The sequence below is a fragment of the Littorina saxatilis genome, linkage group LG2 (genome assembly GCF_037325665.1).
Source record: "Littorina saxatilis isolate snail1 linkage group LG2, US_GU_Lsax_2.0, whole genome shotgun sequence".
Classification (NCBI taxonomy): domain Eukaryota; kingdom Metazoa; phylum Mollusca; class Gastropoda; order Littorinimorpha; family Littorinidae; genus Littorina; species Littorina saxatilis.
The window spans coordinates 46824990-46839576 of NC_090246.1; the positions used below are offsets into that span (position 1 = coordinate 46824990).

At 41.4% G+C, this 14587-nt stretch overlaps 1 long non-coding RNA gene across 1 annotated transcript; it reads left to right on the forward strand.

Annotated features, from left to right (window-relative positions):
- Nucleotides 1-9700: 9700 nt before the first annotated feature.
- LOC138959079 (uncharacterized) lies at nucleotides 9701-12088 on the forward strand. The gene is made up of 2 exons (XR_011453612.1): nucleotides 9701-11558; nucleotides 11685-12088. It is a non-coding gene; the product is annotated as an uncharacterized lncRNA (long non-coding RNA).
- Nucleotides 12089-14587: the final 2499 nt, after the last annotated feature.

A 14587-nucleotide genomic window follows, 5' to 3' on the forward strand; every position in this document is an offset into this window, starting at 1 on the left:
TCATAATCTTGAGCGAGTTGGGGATTGACTAATCTTGCATGCTCTTGTGAAACATAATATGCCAAGATATTTTTACTTGTACACAGATACTACTTTTGACAGGCGAGATACGAATTATTGTTTATAACATTAGAGGTGTGAAAGTTTAAAATCGAATGCGGGCAATGACTGGCCTTTTAGCCTTCATATCCAGTTTGTTGACAATAGATGTGTACATGATCGTTCAGTTATTCAGATACAACGATAAGTGTCTTCAATTTGTTTTACTTGAAGCTCTTATTTCGTACGTTCTCAAATACATACACGATAAGTCTTGTAACCAATGGCAGTTTAGAATTTAAGGAAAGACAGAGCTTGTTTTAAAATAAATCCCACTATATTACAACTCAAGGAGGGAATGTTATTACTGTTACACAACACATCGAAAATTCTCACAGTTTTTGAAATAGTATTTTGCTCTTGTTCACATTCGTTTGTTTGATTCTCGCTTAGTTTCTTTTTTATGTTCATTAAATTATTCGTAGTTTAATCATTTATTTGACAACGGGTTTTTTTAGCTTTAAACTTCCTTAGTTTGCTCGTGTGCTTTTGTAGGGCATCTCCTGAATGTTCACAAGTATCATACACAAACAAAGACCACCAACGACAAACATGCAACACGCAGAGAAAAATATGCCCTGAACCTGAACCGAGCTTATTTGTATCAATACGCGTGAGGTCTGCAAACCGCGGGAGCCACTTCTCATGTAGAAAGGTGAGGAGATCACAACCCATGGAAGATGCATTTCTGAGAGAAACTTCATTTTTGCCCACCTACTGGGCGCAGGATGATCCTTTGAACAGCAAAACAAACCTCATACAAACATGTACAGCCCGTAATGTGGCAATGACCACAGGATCAGGGCTCTTCAGTTTCCTTGCGAGCTTTGTGAGTGTTGGCAAGAGTGCAACGTATATTCTGTATCTGGCTGGATGCTCTCACACGAGCGTTTTTTGTCTGGTGTTACATCAGAGATAACGATGGAGCCCCGATCGCGTAATTCTTTTGATGCTGCTATGGCTTTGTAGAGAAACATAATACTTCACTGTCAATTTGGCTGCCTTTAAGTCACTTAGGATAAAGAGGCGCGGGGTTTCTATGATCGTAAACATTCAGATAAAACGTATATCTCAACATTTTTTTGATGCTTAATGCATTCCTTATAAACCCGTTAAATTGCCTAAAAAAGTGCAAATTTAATCGTGTCTTTGAAAAAATAACACATTAAATTCAAGCAACGGACACATGGCTGTCAATCCACTTTGAGGCTATTCTCTGGTCATTTTTAAGTCAAGCCCCTTTGCCAGGGTAGTAGGATGGCTATCCCACAGGTGGGTAGGAATGTAAAGTGCATTTCACATGGTAGATTTATACTCGTATCAACCAACTTCCCACCAAATTCCAAGCAATTTTTGTCAGAACCATGTCAGTTGAAAATCGCTGCTCGTGTGAACAGCACAATGCTCAGATTAGTTTGGAGCACCGATTCTCAACTGACTTCGGGCCTCTTCGTTCACATTCGTTATTTCCCGGTTAGACCTACCCAATCGGCAAGCACAATAATATGAGTCTGCCACAAGTCAGCAGCGCTCAACTAAGTTTATAAGTCGCTGTACAATTGGAACTAAATTGTCGGGACCGTTTACATAGTAGACTTTTCGACAACTTGGTCTCAGCGACTTCAAACTAGCAAAAGACGGTGGAAAGTCTGCCATGTGAACGGCACTTAACTGTACGACCGAGCAGGATGCAAGACAGTGAGTGTTCAAAGCATGTTCTGGTTTATGATTGATGCACTCAGGTCAAAGCCTCATCAACGGGGTGTTAGAATGCAAGATTCCTCTTTCATACTGCGTCTTCAATCGTTTGCTTGTTATGTTATGTTATATGAAGTCTTATATCGCGCGCGTATCTCCAGACTCGGACTCAAGGCGCAGGGATCTGCTTGTAAGACTGTGGTTTTGTTTTCTCAACAGACCAATAAGACGGGATGCTAGTGTTGATCGGATTGGTATACATTCTGATTAGTGGTTTTGGGCCCGTCTTTTCTTTCCTGCGTGTGTTTGTGTTAGCCAGAACCTCAAAGAACTTTAAACAAGACACGTTTTTGATTTTTACCTCACAGAGACAGCATGTAATCTGAATGATTTACTGCTGTGGCCATGGCATTGTAGAATTGCAATGCAGAAACAGGAATTAAAGACAGAAATGTAAAAAAAGAAAAGAAAAAGAAAAGAAGAAAAAAAGTCTTAGTTGATGTAGCCACCGCTGAGTTTGTCTGAGCCTTCGAGGTCTTCTCTGACTTTTTTGTCTACCGTTACACAGTCCAGGATAAATGCAGGCGATGTTCGTCTTGTAAAAGTAGGACTCCCCACGGACGCCCCACTTTTAATTTCTAGAGGGTCCATGGACCCCCTCATAGGAGTTTCAGAGGGTTCCAAGAGCCCTGGGGCCTCAAAGCCCACGTGTACTGATAATATATTGAGATCACGCATAGTGTGATATATAATTGTCTTTTTTCGTTGGTACATTCCAGGACAACATTTTAACAGTACCTTATTTTGATGAATCAAACACACACACACACACACACACACACACACACACATACACACACACAGAGAAACACACACACACACACACACACACACACACACACACACACACCCACAGACACACACACACACAATCAATCAATCAATCAATGACGCTTATATCGCGCATATTCCGTGGGTACAGTTCTAGGCGCTCTGCAGTGATGCCGTGTGAGATGAAATTTTATACGGCCAGTAGATTGCAGCCATTTCGGCGCATATTTACCTTTCACGGCCTATTATTCCAAGTCACACGGGTATAGGTAGACAATTATTAACTGTGCCTAAGCAATTTTGCCAGGAAAGACCCTTTTGTCAATCGTGGGATCTTTAACGTGCACACCCAATGTAGTGTACACGGGGGGAGGGTTCGGACACCGAAGAGAGTCTGCACACAAAGTTGACTCTGAAATAAATTTCCGCCGAACCTGGGATCGAACTCACGCTGACAGCGGCCAACTGAATACAAATCCAGCGCGCTACCAACTGAGCTATATCCCCGCCCACACACACACACACAAGCACACACACACACATACACATATATATGTTCGATGTTGTTATCCGCGCGAAATTGGCTTTAGTGCTGGCGCCAAACTAAGCGAACGATTACAGTCTTGAAACGTTAACAGATATGTAGTGCGTCCCCGGACCCGCTCTTATTGCGTTAAGTGCGTCCCGGGACTCCTTCCACAAATGTCTAGTACGTATAGGACGCAGGGATATGCATTTTGGGGCTCCCTGACAAGACCCTAAGAGGCACTCAAATAATGTTACCCTGACCTTCGGCACCATTTCAACTTCATCCACCACAGTTTCTTCCTTCCAACCAATCACAATGCTAGTTAGCACATTGTTGTGTTACTTTTTTCCTCTCCACTTAGTGCAGACGTATACGCAATTATCAAATGTACGGATGGCGTTTAAAACGAGTCGTGTGCAATACTATTACTTTTCCTCTAGAAACACACACTTCCCCTTCAGAGTGCGTACTTTGACCTTTCACGTAAATTATCTGTAATTCCTTAAACTTAAAGGCACAGTCCTTCCCTTGAAGTTCCCTTGACCATCTCCGATTTGGGATAAGAACATTAATTCCTCCTCTTGGACACATACCTAAATCAACATCTTGACTGTCGTGCAGTGTATTTCCTGGTGAGTTTATCAATCCATACAATAGTTCTCGCTCCGCACAGAAAGTACCTAGACTGTTGGTTTTGGGTGTGTGTCAAGGTGGAGGGATGTTTTGATCACATAGAAAGTACCTAGACTGTTGGTTTTGGGTGTGTGTCAAGGTGGAGGGATGTTTTGATCACACAGAAGGTACCTAGACTGTTGGTTTTGGGTGTGTGTCAAGGTGGAGGGATGTTTTGATCACACAGAAGGTACCTAGACTGTTGGTTTTGGGTGTGTGTCAAGGTGGAGGGATGTTTTGATCACACAGAAGGTACCTAGACTGTTGGTTTTGGGTGTGTGTCAAGGTGGAGGGATGTTTTGATCACACAGAAGGTACCTAGACTGTTGGTTTTGGGTGTGTGTCAAGGTGGAGGGATGTTTTGATCACACAGAAGGTACCTAGACTGTTGGTTTTGGGTGTGTGTCAAGGTGGAGGGATGTTTTGATCACACAGAAGGTACCTAGACTGTTGGTTTTGGGTGTGTGTCAAGGTGGAGGGATGTTTTGATCACACAGAAGGTACCTAGACTGTTGGTTTTGGGTGTGTGTCAAGGTGGAGGGATGTTTTGATCACACAGAAAGTACCTAGACTGTTGGTTTTGGGTGTGTGTCAAGGTGGAGGGATGTTTTGATCACACAGAAAGTACCTAGACTGTTGGTTTTGGGTGTGTGTCAAGGTGGAGGGATGTTTTGATCACATAGAAAAGCATGCACTGACTAGATCTCAGATGGCGACTCGAACCACTTACAAGGGAACGACTGTGCCTTTAACTATTTTTTCATAATTATGTTTCCATTTTACATTTAGTCAAGTTTTGACTAAATGTTTTAACATAGAGGGGGGAATCGAGACGAGGGTCGTGGTGTATGTGTGTGTGTGTGTGTGTGTGTGTGTGTGTGTGTGTGTGTGTGTGTGTGTGTGTGTGTGTGTGTGTGTGTGTGTGTGTGTGTCTGTGTGTGTCTGTGTCTGTGCGTGTGTGTGTGTAGAGCGATTCAGACTAAACTACTGGACCGATCTTTATGAAATTTTACATGAGAGTTTTCGATAAATGTCTTTGATGACGTCATATCCGGCTTTTTGTAAAAGTTGAGGCGGCACAGTCACACCTTCATTTTTCAATCAAATTTTGGCCAAGCAATCTTCGACAAAGGCCGGACTTTGGTATTGCATTAATTTTTCAGCATGGAGGCTATTAAAAATCTAAAAATTGTAAATAAAATTATTTATTTATCAAACGATCCAAAATTACTTTTATTTTATTCTTCATCATGTTCTGATTCCAAAACATATAAATATGTTATATTCGTATTAAAAACAAGCTCTAAAAATTAAAAATATAAAAATTATGATTAAAATTAAATTTCCCAAATCGTTTTAAAAACAATTTCATCTTATTCCTTGTCGGTTCCTGATTCCAAAAACATATAGATATGATATGTTTGGATTAAAAACACGCTCAGAAAGTTAAAACGAAGAGAGGTACAGTAAAGCGTGCTATATGCAGTACAGCGCAACCGCTACCGCGCTAAACAGGCTCGTCACTTTCACTGCCTTTTGCACTACCGGGGGGACTACGGTCATTGTGAAAAAATGTAGTGCGTTCAATTTAATTCTGTGGGTTCCACAGCTTGACTAAATGTAGTAATTTCGCCTTACGCGACTTGTTTGTTGTTTGTTTTGCAGGTAGTCCCCATTATTGCTTTCGAAACATTTATTGGCCAGAATTTGTTTTCGTAAGCTCAGTATTAGTTGGGGCCAAAAAATGAGTACATGTCTTTGTTGTATCCTTCGTCGAGAGAAGGCAGCGGAGCAAATGATGCGCACATGATGCACGTCTATTTTAAATGCACAATTCCTTTCATTAACCTTTAAAGAAACTTTTTTTTAAAAGTTTAGTCTTGATTGCAGTTTATAACTGTTTCGCAATTGCAGACATGGCTGATTTACAAGTGTGACGGAGTTTTGTAAGGCAGTGACTCCAGACCAAAATCGGCTTGAATGCTTAAACTGGTCTTATTTGTTACGACTTGTTGCACGCCTTGCACGTGAATAATGGTGCAGACGAATCCAACAACAGCTTAGCTGGGTGCAGGCAACTGAGAAATAATTATGGTGCACACAGCTGGCGAATTCTGCACACTCATCGGCGACTCATTCACACCGACAAAATGCGCATCCCAGATTGCTTCTGCAAAGGATCTGCCCTATCCGATGTCTTAGATGTGATTGAGTTACTATTTTTTTCAGGCACGTTCAATCTGGAGGGGACTAATAATAGCCTATACTGGCGTATCATTGTGTGTTGCTTTTTTTGTTCTTGCTTTTTTTGTGTCTTTCTTTTTATATTTTGCCTGTGTCTGTGTGAAAGAGCTTGTGTGTCCCTTTGACACCACTAATGTCAACTATAAAGAAATAGATCATATTTAATTGTCCGATCGGGAATTATAAGATCTGCAAGTGTTCAACCGACGATTGTCCTAGATGGCAATTGTCTACTGGATATACGCGTCGTATCTCTCTCTCTGTCTCTCTGTCTCTCTCTGTGTCTCTGTCTGTCTCTCTCTCTCTGTCTCTGTCTCTCTCTCTGTCTCTCTCTCTCTGTCTCTGTCTGTCTGTCTGTCTGTCTCTCTCTCTCTCTCTCTCTCTCTCTCTCTCTCTCTCTCTCTCTCTCTCTCTCTCTCTAGCTCTCTCTTATTGCTTATGCCCCAACCCTCGGAATTTTTTTTTTTTATTTGATTTGATTTGATTTGATCTCTCTCTGTGTTCGGAAGGAGGTGTAGACAGTAATCGCAGTTACGCTCGACTGAAATGTATGGAAAGCGCATTTGACGTGAGAGTAACATATCTGATTTCTCTTAGGAGCCTTCGCGTCTGCGAAGATCGAGCTGTCTTATCATCAAGCCTATCTCCACTCCCACCTCCTCCACACCGAGTACCACCCCTTCTGACATACACGTCTGACTTTATTGTATCCCCTTTTGGTTTCGGGATTTTTTCTTCTTATAAGTGTTGAATAAAAGTTTACGATCTTGTTTTACTAAAGTCTCGTGCTAAAACTATTAACGCCGAACATTTCAAAATAAAGTTAGGTTATTGTAAAATTTAATTAAGTGCCTTTAGCAGCATTGAAAATTAGAATAAAATGATGCGGGTATAAACTTTTTAGTTGGGGTTCAACATGTGTCGCACTTATTGTTTGCTGAGTTTACAAGAACAAAATTAAAGACTTGGTTTTAATCAAGCGTTATTTAATGATTAAGTAGGTACACACAGTAAAGCAAAACTTTGCTTGATAGAAACTAATAAGTATCTTTACTTTATGTCAATAATCGATTTTTCCCCGGCAAGCGTGATCAAGACTTATGTTCCAGATGTTCTAAATGTTCACCGAATCGTAACGTTACCTGGTGAGGAAAGGCAGCGTAAGAAAAGGGCTGTAGATCACAGAAACCTGAATATCAGTTGTCAGTACTGGTTGCGAACTGCTGCTGACGATGATGATGTTTTGGGTGTGGGCTCTGAAAAACCTGGCTCAGAGCATGCAACAACCTGGGCATAGACAAATCTACCTAATGCAATTACAGTGCAATGTCGGCTGCATGTGCATGCACGAATAAGTCGCGCCCCGCCGGTGTAACACGAAATTTTTACTCCACGAAAAATTTACTCCGGAGTAAATATTTCGTACGAAATTCTTACTCCGAGTACACTTTTTGTACGAGAAAAGAACTCCCCAAGGCACGAAAAAATTACTCCCTCCACGAAATTTTTACTCCCCATTTTTTTCACTTCCAGTAAAAATCTCGTACGCAAAAATGGGATGCGGGCGAAGGGATAATGCCAATAAGTGATCTCGCGCACACGAATGTCGCGCTACCCTCCTTCCACCCCTTCCACCACCAAGACTAACAGGGGACAAGGGAGTAAAAATTTCGTACACCTGGGATGGGAAGTTAAATTGCTCGTGTTGGGGTGAAGTAATTTATTCGTTATTTATTCGTCAGGGGAGTAACATTTTTCAACGAAATGTTTACTCGGAACTCACCTGTCTTGGGGAGTAATTTTCTCGTCCAATGGGGGAGTGCTTTTTTCGTAAAGGGAGTAACTTTTTCGTACGAAATGTTTACTCCGGAGTAAAAATCTCGTGGGAGTAATTTTCTCGTGTTACACCGGGTGTAGTCTTGGAGTCTTGAGAATGCGAAAAAATCCCCAGTTGCATGTGGGCTGCGTTGAGGGAAGGGCATATGATAAATAAACGGATTTAACGCATATATGTGCTTCATAAGCTGGCCAAAAAATGTAAGCTTTGCGGGAAAAACGCAGAAGTATTCGCGGTGTGCACAATTTGCCACCCCTGCGCAATGCCCCAACAACACTTTTGTTTTTGTTTTGTTGTTGTTAATGTTATGTTATTGAAGATGGAAGATTTTGATTGGCGAAAAAGAAGAAGAAGGTGCATGGTGGTGAGAGTGGGGGGTGGGTCGAAGAAACATGCAAGCCGGGCAAATCATCTGGAACAAAACGAGTCAATCACAAAAAGAAGAATAAAACGTCAGTCAAGCTTGAAGGCGGAAGAATTTTAAAAAACAGAGAAGGATAAAAAGTGAAATCGAGAGAGAGAAAAACATGAGATAAAGACTGAAAGCGGCAAGGGAAAAACGAAAGAGGAAAAAATATGTGATACAGACAAGGACTCGGGGAAGAGTGTAAGTATAAAAGGGAGTGAGGGTGGGGGTTGGGGTGCCCAGACGCAAAACCTAAAACTACGTCGGCTCGAACTTTTGGATATTTGCGTTTTCCTTCAAAATAGGAATGGAGGTAACCGCCAATATTCTATGGAGCGCCAGATACGCCATGTCCTCGCGGAATTCCTCGCGTAATTCCGCGCGGACTTTCGAGCTATTCTCGTCGTTGATTGGTCAGAAATTCCGCCCGGACTTTTAATGTCCTCGCGCAATTCCTCGAGGAATTCCTCGAGGAATTACGCGAGGAATTCCGCGAGGACTTTCGAGCTATACTCGTCTTTGATTGGTTCAAATGTCCTCGCGTAATTCCGCCCGGACTTTTATCGGGAACGTTCGAATGGGTTCGGCACTTTTTGCCCGGAGTTTTAGATCGAGAAATTTAAAAAAGTTGGAACGGAATAGAATCGGATCGAGGTTAAAATGTCCTCGCGCAATTCCGCCCGGACTTTTATCGCAAACGTTCGGCACTCGTTTTGCACGGACTTTTAGATAGAGACAATCATCAGAACAGTGGGATTGGAAGAGAGTCGGATCAAAGAAACCAACATTAACCGCGCGCGCGCGTGTGTGAGTGTGAACACATCTATTTTGTGGAAGCGGTTCTTGCAAACAGTACACACTTCAGATAAGTGCTCATGAGTTGTTTCCCTTGATTCAAATAAGGATTTTGACTGACTGAACACAGAGATTCTGACCGTTTGTGCATCGGTTTGATTTGTCCACTATCCTTTTTTTTCTGTGAGCGTGTATCATAATCGCACACACACACACACCACACACACACACACACACACACACACACGCACATCTGAAACCCTGCCTCATCCCCCACCTCACCCTCTCCCCGATTTGGAAAAAGAAAGAAATATAATTTGAAACAGTATTATCTGACGCCCGAGCAAATATTCTCGGAACAGTGTAGTTCTTTGTGACCTTGGTCTTAACGAAAAATCTAGCGGTCTGATGAGTAACGGATAGCGCATGAAATGAGTCATTTGTGTCGTTTTACTCCTCTTTTTACAGTTCTACTTTGAAAGGATGCCGCACACACATAACAACAGTCCTTCCTTTAAGCTCTTTTAAGTAAAAAAAGGTCTGACAAGGCGTGTACGTCGAATGACAAATATACATACCCTTACTTTAATTTGTTTGAGTATGGCGTCTCCAGCCTCGTACGCCTCAGGAGCAAAGTATGCTACCTGTAAGGGATTAGATGACCTTTTTCTTCCTTTTTGCTCTCTGCTGTCGTTTGGTTTGTCTTTACTGTTTTCTCCGCTCTCACTTTTACTGTCTCCTCTGCTCTCGCTTTCTATTTTCTTGGTGGTATTTTTTAGAATTTGAGTTCTGGTGCTTATTGATGTCTTTGTTTGAAGACAGTGTGTATACTGGTTTTGTTGATTAGAATTAATATTAGTGGATTTTTTAAATAGATTCTGAAGGATTGTATGGTTGCCTATGAATACTCCTGTTGAATGGTTTAATTGTGATGAGTGACATTAGGTTATTGCTGATTTTTGACTAAAGGTTTGATATTCTGGGTGAGTTTTAAGGACTTCCAGTTTTTTCATTGCCTTGGCAAGTGGTCATTTTGTTAGTTGATTAGAAGATTGTGTTGCCAAGTACAGTTGGGATACAAAGAGGGGACATGCATTGATAAATCGTAAAGGTTGTCAGTATTTTGTTCTGATGTATGCTCAAGAGAGATCAGATGCTTTGATAAATCGTAAAGATTGTCAACATTTTGTTCTGATGTATGCTCAAGAGAGATAAAATATTTGATAAGTCGTAAAGATTATCATTATTGGTTATCTGGCAAGTGGTGAACATAATTCTTTGTAAAGTGAACCATGGAACTGCCTCTGTTAAAGATGAGTTGTGATTTTTTTGTCAACTTGTGTGAGTTGGATGTTGACAGGAGATAGGATTATTGGCACTGGAAGGATTATGTGAAATTTGTATTTTAGAACCTATTAGTTTTAGAGAAATATTGTTATAGTTAATGATGGTTGTTTTTGTGTGAAAGTTTTTGAAATGATTTGAGGATGGAGAATATTATGTTCTTGGGAGGTTAAATATTTTTTTGAATTTTTCTGATTCTGGCATGTCGCCAGGAGACGACAGTCTAAGTTGGGGAGGATGTGAGCTTGGGAACGACAGTTACGGTACACATGCACTCTGGTGCATCCGTGTGAACTCGTGGTACCTCTATACTATCGGGGATTCATTAAGGTTTCCGAGACTGAGTTTTATTTCTATTGAATTGGTCTCGCGGAATAGCCGATTCTAAAATTTGCATAGGTAAAACGATCGCTTTTTTGATACAAGCCTCTGGAGTAAATTTTGTGATTAATGTTTTTGTGAACAAGAAACAATTGACAGGTGGCTTTGTTCCATCTCCTTTTTCTCTCCGCCGCGATGTAAAGTTGAATAGTTGAAGGCGACGTTAGGCACTAACTAAAGAAAGTGGGGCTGCCTGACACCCCTCGAGTTGAATGGGTTAATCTTGTGACACCGGCGCACAGGATGTGAACGTTAAAACTGTGCTTTTGCTTGGAATCTTTGAGGGAAAAAGACGTGTATTTGGTGCGGCATGTTTTTAATGCCGTTGTTTTGTGACATGTCTGTCACGGCCGGAAATCTTTCCGGAATGTGAGGATTCTTTTGCTGGTAGGTTAAAACAATTTTCTTTCTGTAAATGGGTAGGCGGTGAAAAGAATAATATGCTGCTTGGGGGGAGGATATATTTGAATGTTCAAGTAGAATGTTTTGTGAGTTGGAATGGTGGGGAAGATTTTTGAGTGTGAATGTTTTAGAAGACCGTCGTTTGAGAAAACGGTATTGTAGGCATGTTATTTGGTAGGAATGATGTGTTTTGTTGTTTAACGAGTTAGCTTGTGGTAGTTGAAATTGTTGATTTGTTTACGTATGCTTACGGCGTGCATTCTGTGGTTTGCAGGATGTCGGAGCGTGCGACGGGGTTTCAGTAGACGGGGTTTAGTTAGGTCTGTTCGGGGTTTAGTTAAGTTCGGGTCTAGTTAGATTCAGGTCTTTTCTTTTTTAGAGGGGTTTAGTTAGATCTTTCTTTCTAGAGGGGTTCTTTTTAGTTAGGTCTGTTCTGGTTTAGTTAGGTCTTTTTCTTTTTTTAGTGGGGCGTAGATTTGTTTTTATAGACTAGGTTTTGTTAGTGAAGAGTAGTTAGATTTAGTGGAGAGATTTGTCAGATTTTGTTAGAGTTTTTGTAGATTTGGTTTTTTTAAAGAATTGTTTTTAGGTTGCTTTTTTAGATTTCGTTTGTTTTAGATTAAAGTTGAGAGTGAGGATTTAGAGTAGAGTGTAGTTTGGGGAAAGGATTTGGTGTGTTTTAAAGGGTATCTTTAGGGAAAGAATGTAGTTTTAGAATGAAGAGTGAGAATATTGTTTGTTTTGAAGTTGTTTAGTCCTATACAGTGAAAGTTGTATTTGAAGATAAACCCCCGTTATCCCACATTTTCCCCATTTCATCGTATGGAATAAAAGAACCTGGGTAATATAACTTGTGTCGTCTGCTTTAGTGTTTGAGTTCAGTACGAAAGAGGAAAGTAGAAGGGCACACGGTTACATGAATAAAAATGCTATACCAGCCAAAAATAAACCAGAAAATACATCTCTGACAACAACAACAAAAACAACAACAACAACAACTACAACAACAACCACAACAACAACAACAACAACAACAACAACAACAACAACTCAATTCATGTCTGCAAAGGAAGCAGAACAGTTGCTGATTTCAGTATCTAAAGAAGTAGATGCCCATATAGCGAGCAAAATTGCGTACAGATCTGTCTAAAATCTGTATTTTTCTGTTTAATTTAGCATTCTGCCTGTAAGAAAATGTCTTCTTCAAGCACCTATGATACATGGGTCTTGGCAATGATCGCATTCACATCTTGCACCATTAACAGCGCAACATCAATCGCTATTTGTAATTCGGCGTTTTGAAGAATTTGAGTGATCGCCCTTGATTTCAAAGCAATTACATAATTATGAGTGTCCGGTAAATTCCTATTCCATGTTTTTAGTGAGTAGAGAATAGCTCGAAAGTCCGGGCGGAATTCCTCGATGACATTAAAAGTCCGGGCGGAATTTCTGACCAATCAACGACGAGAATAGCTCGAAAGTCCGCGCGGAATTACGCGAGGAATTCTGCGGGGACATGGCGTATCTGGCGTTCCATAATATTCCTTCCCAATGTCAAAGGCGAAGCGCTAGCGCCCAACAGCCCAAGGGAGCTTAATCGGTGTTGCGATGATTTTGTCAGGAACGGTAACCGCTATACAAGCCCTCTGCATCGACTTTTGCTGTGTATGCGAGCTGGGACCTCCATCATGTGTGTCAGTGACAGAAATAGCTGTGCCACGTCACATAAACAACCAGATGAATTCCGATCTGGCAACCTCTCATACGATCAAGTACGTATCTTCGCTGTTATGCTTCAGTGCTGGGACGTGTTTGTTTTTGAGCGCAGAGGCAAGACCCGAAGCTGGGTCCTCAGCGAATACTACGCCGGGGATCAAACTCAAGACCGTGGACTGGGTGGCCGAGTGGTAACGCACTTGCGCTCGGAAGCGAGAGGTTGCGAGTTCGACCCTGGGTCAGGGCGTTAGCAATTTTCTCCCCCCTTTCCTAACCTAGGTGGTGGGTTCAAGTGCTAGTCTTTCGGATGAGACGAAAAACCGAGGTCCCTTCGTGTACACTACTTTGGGGTGTGCACGTTAAAGATCCCACGATTGACAAAAGGGTCTTTCCTGGCAAAATTGTATAGGCATAGATAAAAATGTCCACCAAAATACCCGTGTGACTTGGAATAATAGGCCGTGAAAAGTAGGATATGCGCCGAAATGGTTGCGATCTGCTGGCCGATGTGAATGCGTGATGTATTGTGTAAAAAAAAATCCATCTCACACGGCATAAATAAATCCCTGCGCCTTGAATATGTGCGCGATATAAATTGCATAAAATAAAAATTAAAAAAATAAATAAATCCCTGCGCTTAGAACTGTACCTACGGAATACGCGCGATATAAGCCTCATATTGATTGATTGATTGACCGTCTGCGCACCGCTGACACGTGGTGATGTAATGAAGTATTGAGGATGAGACTTCTTTTGTTCGCTTTTAGCAATGAGAACAAGTCGCGTAAGGCAAAATTACTACGTTTAGTCAAGCTGTGGAACTCACAGAATGAAACTGAACGCACTGCATTTTTTCACAATGACCGTAGTCCGCCGCTTGTGCAAAACGGAGTGAAACTGACGAGCCTGTTTAGCGCGGTAGTGGTTTCGCTGTGCTGCATAGCACGCTTTGCTGTGCCTCTCTTCGTTTTAACTTTCTGAGCGTGTTTTTAATCCAAACATAATTATCATATCTATATGTTTTTGGAATCAGGAACTGACAAGGAATAAGATGAAATTGTTTTTAACTCTTTGTTGTCATACTGAGTTCAGTGTTCGCTGACGCTATTTTAAGCTTTTGTTCTCCAACAAAGTATCAACTTTGCTTGGCCTACGTGCTTGCTGAGTTATCGGGGATTCACTGACTTCAGAAATACTTGGCTGTGGCTGTTCAGGGGAGGTAACGGTTGATAATTTCTTCTGAGAGCGAATTGCTGGTGTTAGCTCCCTGGACGACGTTTCGAGCTGAATTTTGTTTCTCTCTGTGTGCTTGGAATGTTCGAAAAGTGTTATCCTCGTCATTAGGCCTTCTTCCTATTGAGATACAATACGCACGCGCCCACAACCTCCCACAACCAACCAATTAAACATGAACCCCAAAACACTCAAAAGACAACCCAGAAAAGATAAACAAATCCAAAGACAAAATTGCCTAAATCTTAGAACATAAATTATAAGACTGAGTCAGATAATAATGACAGGATAATGGGCTTGTATTCTTTATGTGTGTGTGTGTGTGTGTGTGTGTGGGGGGTGTACAATCTTTACGGTATATAAAAGAGGGCTGCTTCTTGAATTCCCCTTCACGACCCCT